At 37.1% G+C, this 13047-nt stretch overlaps 1 protein-coding gene across 1 annotated transcript in view; it reads right to left on the bottom strand.

Annotated features, from left to right (window-relative positions):
- The window catches only part of MET (MET proto-oncogene, receptor tyrosine kinase), a 145732-nt gene that overhangs the window by 19748 nt on the left and 112937 nt on the right, over nucleotides 1–13047 (bottom strand). Inside the window, exon 20 of the transcript XR_006212123.1 lies at nucleotides 1082–1191. The gene's annotated coding sequence lies outside the window, so the exon portion shown is untranslated. The remainder of the gene's footprint in view (nucleotides 1–1081; nucleotides 1192–13047) is intronic.

Genomic DNA, 13047 nt, shown 5'->3' with positions numbered 1-13047 from the left:
CTCCAACTGAACTAGTCCCCCTTGCTTACTATATAATCATAGCAAACACAGAATCAGCTTACAAATTATACAGACGTTTTCTGATATAGGATCATATACCTCCTCAACAAACCATGATTTAATTATGTTAGCCTTTTAATCCATACAAATGATCATACTTGGATTTCAGTATAGTGCAAAGCTGGAATGATAAAATCTGAACACTAAAAAAATCTGAATCTCAGATATAACAAATGCAATTGCTTTTTTCCCACTGATTTACCACTTTTCTTTAAAATGTGTGTTTGATGTCATTTAAACCATATCTGCTATTGTCACAACCGCCTATAGGTTTCAGATTAGTAAAGTCTTTGAAATATGAGTCTGCTCAGCAGAAAGGAATCTGTAGCACTTGGTATAAAGATTATAATCTTTGGCCTTCCTGTGGCAAGATTTACAACTGTGACCTTAGGCTCTATTTCTTTTGGAGTGTAGTCACTTTCAGTTACCAGTGATGATAGCTTTGAGTTACTGGGTCAGCGTGAATTGCCTAATATAATGTCAGATTCGTGCTTCCCAAGGGCTGGGCAGTATTAGGGACACGAAACAAAGTGAATTTTAATGTCTACAGAAGGCAGTGCTCTGATATATGAGCCACCCCAGTAACAGGGAATTTCCACGGCAAGAGATTTTAACACCAGTTCCTAACCTCTTCCATCCTATTCATCCTTTAAGTCATGAAATGTTATGACTTCACTTTTCATTAGGTGAAATAGTCTGAAACAGTTAAAGAGATGAAAAGAGAGAATTAAAAGCTAGCTCTACTTCAGGGCCTTTTCCTAGAATGTTAACAAGAGGGGGTTGTATCAGGGATGATGCAAAGCTGAGAATAATGTCTTCCCATTCTGTTGACTTATCACAATCTAGAAGTGGAACTGAAACCCTTCTCACAATGCAGTTTCAAAATTAATATTTTGTTTGTCTAAAATCCAGATCTATCTCCGAATGGAAAGCAGTAAAAGTAGTTTGAGAATTTGGTTCTGACTAGTCAGACGTTGACTAGTTTTCAACAGGAGAAAATTGCAAACATATAAATGCCTACCTTTCTTTGATATGCCGCATTAAAAAATGTTGTCGACACTAGATGGCACTCTAGCGTTGCTTTTCTTGTATGTTCCTCCAGGTCCAAGGTCCTTCAACATTAATTCCCTCCTTTAAAAAGAGCAAACATGCTATTTAAACAAAGGTCCCGGTAGTTGCTCTGTAGTTCTGTTTTTATATTTATAGTCATGTAATCAATATGTTGGAAGAGTAATTAATTTTTAACCTCAATCCGTAGGGAGATCAAATGTTAGTGGAGTTAATGGATGGAACAGGCTTCATTATTCTAAAGTAACACTAATGATAAGGCAGAGAAGAAAGAGAAGGGTTGTAAACAATTGTGCCATCAAATACAAGCATAAAGCAACAGTGCAACGTGACCGCAGGATGCTGACCTATTGTCACTCTCCTTCAGTACAGCTGTAGTTTCTGCTCTAGTCACCTAGACTACTGGAAATAGTCACTTCACTGAGCTTCTAAAATATGTCCTCTTCCAACCAATGCTGTTGGAGTTACTACTCCAAATAAGAGTTCTGATCTTGTTGCCCCTCTGTTTTGAAAGCCTTTTGTCCTTCCCCATTTCCCAACACCTTAAAGGCCTTTCACGATTTGAGTCCTCTACACTCCTGGAGCATGCATGCTCCTTAGCTCCGGGAGTGCCATGCAATTCTTTTATTCATGACATTTTTTTTTGCAGTGCTGTGTAGCTGACCATATGCTACGTTTTTACAAGAGAGGCAGCCGCCTTGTGCAGCATTCGTATTGCATCACATCCAGCGGCACAGAGTGTTCTGGATGGGTCACACCCAGGACAGGAGTGGGGTGGCATGACCCACGCTGAGGGACTGGAAGCCAAAAAGGACAAAGAACTCACTTTTATCCTGATTATATCCTTCCATTACCCAACCCCATCCTTGAATTTCTGAACCTACTAACCAGGGTCATGAGAAGATAAGAAAGGTAGGCAGGGGAGGCTTGCAGTTGATTGTTCGCTCAGGCTCATTATCAGTAGACACACTACTGTTTCTTCCCCAAGTATTATATTCAAATTAACCTCTCTTGTTCCTTTACCATTCGTGTACTTTCCTGGCTTCCTTGCAGACATGACTCTCTCTCTAGTGGAGTATTCCTTTCCTGTTTATCCACCTGGGCCCAACGCACGTGCATCTTCTTTCAAAACCTCCTTCAATGCCCTTCTAGCATAATGAATCTCCTTATATGCTGAATTCCCCAATTGCTTGATTTCTATGCTTATTACAATAATCTACCACAGTTAGGATTTCTGTCCTTATTTTTTTTTCTAATACAAGTGTAAATTATGGAAAGATTTGTAAATTTTTGTATCACCTACATTGCCTGACCAAGTGCCCCATCAAACAATTACAGTCCATTAATGTTGAATTTGCTGAGATTAGATGGGATAAAACTTGATCCCATGATGGATAGCCAAGTCAGGGACAGCTCATATTTTTTGGATTAATCATTAAAAAAAGAAGATTCTTTTTTTTTTAACGTTTATTTATTATTGAGAGACAGAGATGGAGCGTGAGTGGGGGAGGGACAGAGAGAGAGGGAGACACAGAATCTGAAACAGGTTCCAGGCTCTGAGCTGTCAGCACAGAGCCCAATGTGGGGCTTGAACTCACAAACTGCAAGATGATGATCTGAGCTGAAGTCAGACACTTAACCGACTGAGCCACCCAGGTGACCCCAAAAAAGAATATTCTTCAGTGTTTTATTCCATAAAAAAACACTAGTTGATAGTGGTCTTGTATACATACCGTAAAAGAGATTATTAGTTGCCTATTCATATCCATTCTCCCCTTCCTTAAAAGAACCCTGGTTTTCATTTGGGCATATTGAAGCCAAAAGTAAAGGACTACATTTCCCAGTCACCCCTTGAATCTAGGGGTAGCTCTAAGACTATATTCTGGCCAAATATAGCAGTGGAAGAGTTCTGCAGGCCTTTTAGAAAGGTTCTTAAAGGATGTTGACTCAGCCTTTCCTTCTTTCAAAAACTCAGGAAGCCATCTGGACCACAAAGGTGACCATGAGGATAGAAGTCATGCACTGGGACGGCAGGCAGAAAGATGGGAGCTGGGTCCCTGATGACATTTTGTAGCCTCCACACCAGACCCAACTGTCTGACTTCCAACTTGTTTTGTGTACGAGAAAGAAGCTCTTCTCTCATTTAAGCCACAGTTGTTTTGGGGTGTTCTGAGCCCAGTCCTGATACACACACTCTAGATTAACTGAGGAGCATTTTTTTTTTCAGGAACTTGCTTGAAGTACAGTAACGATCATATAAGCTTATCATCTAAGTGAAAGCAGGAGTTAAAGTGTTCAAAGTGAGCGGGAAAACGCAGGATGAACATCTTTCCAATTTAAAATGAAAGAAGACAAGCTTGGATATAATTTGTGTTGATTTAGTAATAGAAACTTTAGAACAATTAGAATGAAATGGAATTCTTCAGAAGCATAGACGAGACTTGTCATTAGGATTACCGGTCATGATGTATAATGACTGGTTAGGGTATGATCTTTGCTTGCTTATTATATTCACTTGGGACCTAGATAAATAGAGGTGAAAGAAGTGATAGGTTTTTATTCCTTTGGGTATGCAGTAGCTCACTTCTTTTTAGAACCAGAGGTTAATCATATTTGCATGGTGGGAGTGAGCAGAAAGAAGGTTAAAAAAAATGGAAGAAATTAACAATTGTTAAGTAGCTTTAACCAGCTAGTAGCAAAGCATACATACTTTATTTAATTTTTCCGTAAGTTTGTATTTTATAATGAAGTAAGTAACTTCTCAATCTTATCTCTCTGAGCTCTAAACATGAAGTGCCCTGAAGTTCTATCCTTGGCCTCTGTAGCTTCTCCCCCTAGATGATCTCGTCTGGTTCCACGGCTTTATACAACCAAATGTTGATGGTTTTGTTTCTCTAAGCTTCAGACTTACATATTCAAATGCCTGCTTGGCATTTTCAGCTCTTTGGCTAAAAGGCATCTTAAGTTGAAATGTCTGAAGTAGAACTCTTGATCTGACTTGTGACTCTCCTAGTTTTCTCTCAATAGCTGGTGACATCCATCTATTTGTGTAAGCCAAAAATCTAAGAGTTGCCTTTGATCATTCCCTTTCCCTCCATATCCACATACAGTCCATCAGCATGTTCTGTTCATTTCATCTTCAAAATGCCTCTCAAATCTGTTCACTTATCTTCATCTCTGCTGCCTCCGTCCTATTTCCATCCCACCTGATACCATGATCTCAGGCCAAATACTATTAAATAGCCACCTTGCTTCTTCTCTTGCTTTGCTACAATCTATTTTCACTTGGCAGCTAGACCGATCTTTAAAAAACCCTGGTTAACACCCTCCAGTAGCTTCCCACACATTTAGAAGTCTAACTTGTTTACATTTTCAACTTTGCCTCATATCACTCTTCCCCACCCAGCTCAACATACTACTGCCATGCAGGTATGTTTCCTGGACCTTGAACAGGCTCCCTCCTGCCTCCAGAAACAGTCTTTGTACTTGGTGTTCTCCCTGCCTTGATGGCTCCACATCAGCCCTTCATACTGCTGGCTCATTCTTACCTGTCAGCCTCAGCTCACATTTTCCTCTCTTAGAGAGGCCTTTCCTAATCACCCTACGCCAAGTAGCCATTTTAATCTTTACCTTTTATCCTATTTATTCCTTTCACAGCACTTATAACAATTTGAAAATAACTTGTGTGTATCTATCTCTCCTGTGTATCTATCTACCTGTCTATACACCCAGCCATTATCCATCCATTTTCCTGTCTTTTCCTTCCCTTCCTCCCTCCCTCCCTCCCTCCCTCCCTTCCTTCCTTCCTTCCTTTCCTTCCTTCCTTATCTTTTCCCCTGCTTTGGAGTAAGTGCTCCATGGGATCAATAGTCTTGTCTAGTATATTTCCTGGTGTATCTTTCTTCCTTAGAACAGTGCCTACCATGTAAGACTCTCAGAGATATTTTAAAATTGAATAAATGAAAATCCAGTATTTTTTTTTTCCTGGCAAATAGTGAGTAGTGGCAGAGCTGGGGATGGAAACCTGGCCTTTTCTTGCTTCAAACCCTTATTCTTTCATTACGAGACCTCCATATCAGTCAATCAGGACTGAATTTTTTCCTGCTATTAAAGCAAGGGCTATTTTAGCTAAATAAATTGAAGAATTACAGTAATGATTTGGTTATTTTGTGTTCCCTCTAAATGATTTTACCTGAACTCCACAGATGCTTTAAAATCATACATCTTTATTTGAGTTATTTAAATAAGTGTTGCAACTCTCACTGTTCTTTGCTATCATTTGTTATTCTTTCTACGTATGAAAAACTATTTCCTTTTAAAAATAATGTTGTCCATACCCTTATGAACTAGTTAATTTTCTTTCCAACATTTTCTTTTGGGCCATGTAGATATGACCTAACAGTAGCTGCAATAATGCTGTTGTTTCAAAGGGTAGAGACCTTTTTTCTTATAAAAAAATTGAATGTGAAAAAAAAGAAAAACTACCTCATACAGTGTGAGAATGCCTGTTTTTCTTGGTAATATTTCATTTCCTAACCAAGACTATTTTCTTCTGCTTTCCATTGTCAGCAGACAAAAAAGATACAATTAAATCAAGGAAACCTGGCAGGGCCCATTTTGGAAAATAAAATGAATTCAGTTTCTGATTTAAACAAAGAGCAATTTATTATGTTGGAAAAACACTGCCCTGATGAGATTCAAACTCAACTTGTTTCATGTTAGCTCAGGACACCACTTCAGATCTGCATTTTTGTTTATCTTTGAGAAGGGGCAGTGATTTCACCCCCAAACTTTGAACTCCAAAGAGGACAGGGAGTTGTTTAAGGGTCAGCTAGCAATGAGCGTTCAGAACACCCGTGCTGAGGCCCACGGCCAGCTTCATGCCCTTCTCCAATCCTGAGCCCATTGATTCTAAGTCCAAATCTCTATAAACAACTCCAGCAATTATGCTGGAGCAAAGGAAGTGCTGGGGCTGTTAGAGCAAATTTTTATACATCAGATGAATTCTAAGCAGACTTTTGAAATAAAAAAATTTTTTTTGATGAATTGAATAACCATAATACCTATATTTGTCTAAAACCTTATTATATTATTTCATATTTATAGCTAACACTGTGAATATAATTATCCTCATACTTTATAGAGAAGAATAGTACAACTTTAAAAGATTGACACCGAGGGTCTCACTAGCAGTTAAGTCAGACTGGACGAGGGGCCCATTGTTCCTAACATCCAGGCTGGTACTACTAAAAAAGATGTTTTCATGCCTTTTACCTTCACATATTTCTGGATTGTGCCAAAACTTTGAACCTGTTTCATGGTAATTTTATTCTAGCATCTTCCACATTCAATCTTTTTGTGGAGCAAGGCAGGTTATAAATGATGATGATGATGATGATGATGATAAAACCAAACTCTCCAGAAATAATTACTGCCACTTATTGAGGGTTATGCATGTATTGTTCCAGTCAATCCTCATACAGTTTTATGAGGAAGTCACCATTTGCATTTCCATCTTCTAGATATGGAAACTGAGGCTTAGAAAGTTTGAGCAACCAGTCCAAAATCACACTGCTGGTAAGTGGTGGAAATGATTCAAACTTAGGGTGTCCGATCCCAAAGTGTATCCACCTAGCCTCCATGCTATAGCGCTTTTATCCAGAATGAGACCAAGAGGTTGGCCTGCCAGGTCACTGGGCACTGAATTATGGCTGGATTAAGTCAGTAATATGATGTCAGCTGATTCAGGTTTCCACATGTGGCTCCTTATGTAACGGGCAAAATTAGGTTGGGTGTACTTCTGCCAAAAGGACAGTTGGAGTGAAGCAAAATAACTTGCTACAGTAAACAACCCATCTCTGTGGTGTATATTTGCCACACGTAAGTACAGTTCCAGTCAGTTAAAAGTTGTCAGTCAGCTGAAATTCTAAAAATAATCCGCCACAGAATGCTGCATATCAGGAATGGGTGATTTATTTTTATTACCTAAGTTTAAAACCCTTTATGATTTCCAAGCTGGTTTGGTTGGAATACTGCAAAACAGAATTAGAGTTTTAGAAAAGTACAATATTTTGCTAATTTTTTTTTTTAGGATATTGATTCTGCTTTGTTAAATGGAAATGAGTAAATCCGTTCTTAAATTTTTTTATTAAAAGAACATAATTTCAATCTTCTATTTAAATAAAAGTTGAGAAAATATTTCAAGGATAACAGTTTGAAGGGACACCCAAATTATAAGCCAATTCGTGTGCAGTTGGTAGTCCAAATAGTTTGGTCTAGCCCTGTTTATTCAGCTTATACCAAAAGGGGGATATTTTTGGTATAAATTAAAAGTCACAAAGGTAGAGAGATAATCTCTTGATTAACAGATTATGATGAATGATAGTTTAATCAATAAAATGGAGGCTTTTGAAGGATGTCCTGAAAGTGCCTGGCTTAGTTTAGAACCAATGCAAGGTGGAAGTTTCTGGAAGAATATACAAGAAACTGTTAATGTTGTTTACCTTTAGGAAGTGAGGATAGAGGATAGAGGATAGAGGAAAGAGTGGTCAGACGATATTTCCTGTGCACTTTATATCTTTTTGTCTAAAAATGTTTTCCCATGAGGATACATACTTAAAAAACACAAAACATGACATAACAACATAAAGAATTCATGCAGGGACCCTCTAGGAATGGACACAGGTTTTCAAGCTGGGAAATGATGTAATCAGATATGTTATATGATTTTGGCAGCTGGTTTTGGATATTAAGACAGAATCAGGAGGTCAGTTGTTAGAATAATCTTGGAAAGAGATGTTGTATAAAGACCTTTAGGCCAAGTATAATTCAGAGACAACATTCTAAAGCCCACGTGGAGGATTCACTTTCTTCACATCATAGTTTTTAAAATAAATAATTGAAAGCGATCATAATTTTAAATTTGTTATGCTTGCACTAGAGGGAGTTACATTTTCTTTAACAGATTAATTCTGTGTCAATAAAACAATCCATAAGTAAACATATCCCCGGGGTAAAAGTGGGAGACAGATGTATGAAAGAAAAAATTAAAGGATATGTACTTTTTCTGAATCACAAATGAATAAAAAAATGAATAAGAGCAGCACGTGGCACATTTTTGCATTAACTTTCCCCCGCCCTGTGAATCAACCAGGCTTGATGGTTAGCAGCCCTGATTTTTTACTTCTGTCATCTCAAGCATTCATTTACTAAACAAACAGCATTTCATTAAAGCAAGACTAATTTCTGAGAGTATTACCTTAGTCCATTAGCTGCCAGACAGTCATTAATTCCTGTAACATGTCTTGGGATGAGGTCATTATTATCATCATTATTTTTATCAATTAAGTTCATTTTCAGAAGCAAATATCTATGTAGTTTTAACACTGGATATTTTCTTTCTGAAATATGTTTTTTTAGTATCTATGTGATAGTGACTTCTTGCTTTACCCATGTGTTTTCACAGACCCTTCGGCTACCACCAAAGCTCATTTAAATTCCCTATGTTTAATTCTCTTAGTCCAACAAAAAATTAGAAACAGCTTGCAAAAGTATCCTGATAGGATATTTGGGTTTCTCTGCAATTTTTCTTTATTGGGACTTCTGAAATAATATCTGAAGATCATGTGACTGACTTCAGACATTATGTGGCAGGATTTCACAAAGGCTCTGAATTTAGCATTTCTTGTTTACAAGTTGCCCCTGATAAATATGGTGGTTTTTGAATACAGTTCTACAGAAGGAAAGGCCCAGCTTGACTATAATGGAAAGAACAGATGTCACCAGGATATAGGGGCAAATGTCAAAGTGATGGCTTCAGCTGGCAAAGAGCAGTGTGTCCATTACCACTTCCAATACTTTTAGAATTAGAGACAGAAAGAAAACTCACAAGACAACTGTGAAAATTATAAACAACCGAGAAAGGTGAATGAAATATGGTTCTTAAAAATTCCAGGCTGCCCAATAAAAGTAGGAACTGATATTATAGATCCCATGGACCATAATGGGGAATACAAATGGCTTGGGGAGTCAGTGAAAAACAGTTCTGACATGTTTGGATGCCAAAGATTTTTAAAGTTGATCTCTTTTGGCCTGGTAAGATTTTATGCATTTTTGTCGTTCCAACCCAGAAGTCTAAGGATTAGTGGATGTTTTTGCCAGCCTGGAACTCATGTGGTGAAAAGAATGCACGCATGTGACAGTGAAAAAGTGAAGGCATAAAAACAAAGGACTTGTTTTCAAGGATAAAAATTAATTATCATTGTAGTCTGGATCTAGCTTCAAAATAATATCCAATTAGTACTAGTTTACTTAAATTAAAAATTCTGTTTATGCATCCAATATACATCCATTTTCATTCCAGAATTGCTTCTTTAACACTAACTAGTTTTCAGAATGCTTAACCAGGTAGGGTTTCACTGCCCAGGATAATAGGACATAAGTCCTATTCTAAATTAGTCTATCTGGGGAATTAGTTCTTCAGTAAAAAAAAGAAAAAAATAATACTAAAGGATTAGGAGCTATTTGAATGTTTGGATGCTAGTTTTATGGGGGGCTAATTAATTCATTTCAGTTTTTTTTTTTAACCCATACTTTTTGTTGGTATGAAGGGAAACACATTTATCAGAATACCTCAGAAGCCAGCAATGGAGAAAAGGGAGAAGACAGAATCCTGTTTCCAGCATTTGTTAAATATTTGTCTTAAAGCCAACACAGTACTAGTTAGATGACAGGATAGTAAGTTCTATTAATGATGGGCTTTTCATTACTGTAGATATGCTTTTGCAATTTTCCTAGATTTCTGCTCCTGGGTCGCATGCTAAGTCAATAGTAGTTATAAACCTCTCAGCATTGTGATCAATACCTTAGGCTGACGTAATCTAGACCTCTGGGTGTAATTTATAACAAAGGACAGTTTGGGCAGGCCTCTGTTTTATTACCTTAAATTCACCACTGAAATATTTCACTGGTTTATGACTGAACTTATTTCCAATTTTTGATAGATAGGGAATTGAGATTGTCTTGAAGAAAAATGTCAAGTATGAAAAGGAAAAACATTTTATGGAATTAAAAGCAATAAGCATTTCTTACTTTGGGGCATAATGTCTGCATACCTATCTCCTGAAATTGTCTAAATTGTGTAGTTACCTGTCTAGTCATCCAGATGGATTATAATATTAATGAAGTATTCCTTATCTTCCAAACATATATCATATAACTAAAACAATACTGTATTAAGCCCACTTTTTCCTGAATCTGAATAATCATTAACCATCCATTCGAGTGAAACAAAGAACAGTAATAATTTCTAGACATGAATACTGAGAATTGTGACTCCTGTTATTGTGCCTTCGTGCAATTTTCCTGGAATTTAGACAGATTTTTTTTTCATGTCTCATGTATATTCTAGGTCTCAAGACCAAACAAGAAAAAAGGAAATTAGTCATTAGAGAGGTAATTAAAGAAATAGTAGGGAGTTTAAGGAAAGAAGAAGGGGTGGAGGTATTCTTCAGGTGTCTGGCACTGAGAGGGAAGGTGCCGCCATTTTGTCACTGTCTTGTTACCCTTCTTATGTGCTCCCCCTCCCCACCATCCACACACACTCCCACATTAATACTGAAGGAAAAGGTGAAATCACAACTCTGCTTCTAATGTATAAAGCAGGTATCAGATGAAGGAGGGAGTAAGGATTTGGATTTAAACATCTACAAGGTCCCTCTCAGGCTTAATTTTCCTTTTTAATCAACCACAGGTTACCTGGGCTCTTACTGTCCAAGATTGAAGGTAATAATAATATCACAATTTATGAGCAACTATGGTGTACCAGGTACCTTTCCATACTATTTTTTAGTCTTCAAATGACTTTGTGAAGTAAGTAGGATTAACCTATTTGAGAGAGGTTCAGTAGTTTGCCCAAAATAGGTCAGAATTTGATCTATTTGCCCAGGAGGCTTCACTTTGGAATGTTTAAATTGTGATCTTGTACTATATTACAAAGCTATAGTAATCAAAACAGTATGGTGTTGGATAAAAATAGACACACCAATCAATGGAACAGAATAGAGGGCCCAGAAATAAACCCATGCATATATGGTTAATTAATTTACAACATAGGAGCCAAGAATATACAATGGGGAAAGGACAGTTTTTTCAATACATGGTGGTGAGAAAACCGAACAGCCACATAGAAGGAAACTGCCTACTATCTTACACCATACACAAAAATTAGCTCAAAATGAATTAAGGACTTGAACATAAGACCTGAGGCCATAAAACCCCTGAAACAAAACACAGGCAGGAAACTCTCTGACACAGGCCTTGGCGATGAGTTTTTAAGTTTGGTGCCAAAAGCAAAGGCAACAAAAGCAAAAACAAATATGTGGGACTACACCAAACCAAAAAGCTTCTGCACAGCACAGGAAACCATCAACAAAACAAACAGGCAAGCTATGGAATGGGAGAAACTATTTGCCAATCATTTACTGGTAAGGGGGGTTAATACCCAAAATATATAAAGAAATCAACCATTCAACAGAAAACAAAATTAACAAATGGGCAGAGGATCTGAATAGACATTTTTCCAAAGAAGAAACATAGATGGCCAACAGACACATGAAAAGATGTTCAACATCATTAATCATCAGGGAAACACAATGATGATAAAAGCCACAATGACATATCACCTTACACATGTTAGAATGGCTACTATCAAAAAGACAAAAAATAACAAGTGTTGATAAGGATGTGGAGAAAAGGGAACCCTTGTGAACGGTTGGGTGGGAATGTCAATTGGGAAATTGTATGGAGGTTCTTCAAAAAATTAAAAATAGAACTACCATTTGATTTAGTAACTTCACTTCTAGGTATTTATCCAAAGAGGGAAAAAACCCAGCAACTCAAAAAGATATATGCATGTTCTGTGCAGTGTTATCCACAAAAGCCAAGATATGGAAACAACCTAAGTGCCACTGATGGATGAATGGATAAAGAAAATGTGATATAGATATACAGTAGAATATTATGCAGCCACTAAAAAGCAAATCTTGCCATTTGCCACAACATGGATGGACCTCGAGGGTATTATGCTAAGTGAAGTTAAATCAGATAGAGATAGACAAATACCATATGATCTCACTTATATGTGCAATTTGTAAAAACAAAAAACCCCACAAAAACAAAAGAATATCAAAACCAAGCTCATAGAAACAGAGAACAGATTCATGGTAGCCAGAAGTGGGGGATAGGATTGAAGAAATGGGTGAGGGGGATCAAAAGTTACAAACTTCAAGTTATAAACTCTGATGCTTCTTCAAGATATTTTATAGATCTAAGAAATGCATAGCTATAATATGCACTAGTTGTGTAATTTTGTCTGTCTCTTCTGTTAAATTCCTTGGGGTGGCAGGGGCTGTATTCTTAAATCTCCATTACCTAGCACATGTGGTTGACATTTGTAGCTGCTCAATAAATAGTTGAATTAAATGAAATACTTTTCAATTTCTTATATATAATGCTAACTTGTTTCCTCAACCCAATTGGGTAGATTAATAATGTGAGATGTCTGCAAACATTTGATGTGCTTTTTACAGGTTGTATATTCCTGTACAATGCAGGAATCTGCAATCTGCTATGTAGGTCAGAAAGAACAAAAATACAATTGATGCTTACATTGTGAAGTGAAAAATCCAGTAATTAAAAATTCAGAGCACCAAGCAAAAGTTTGTAAAAGAAGATCCTTTTATCTTCTCTCCCCAGAAATGTCCTCCCCTCCCCATGCCATTGCTCACCAAATATAATGGAAGCTACATAGGTAATAACTTTGTCTGTGGTGCTTTAAAGTGATTAAGGATAAGAAAATTTGGTTTCAGATCAGCAATTATTTTAGAATCTCCTAAGTGCCAGACACTAGGGATATAAAGA

This window comes from Panthera tigris, chromosome A2 (genome assembly GCF_018350195.1).
Source record: "Panthera tigris isolate Pti1 chromosome A2, P.tigris_Pti1_mat1.1, whole genome shotgun sequence".
Taxonomy (NCBI): Eukaryota; Metazoa; Chordata; class Mammalia; order Carnivora; family Felidae; genus Panthera; species Panthera tigris.
This window is presented reverse-complemented; position numbering and strand designations above follow the sequence as displayed.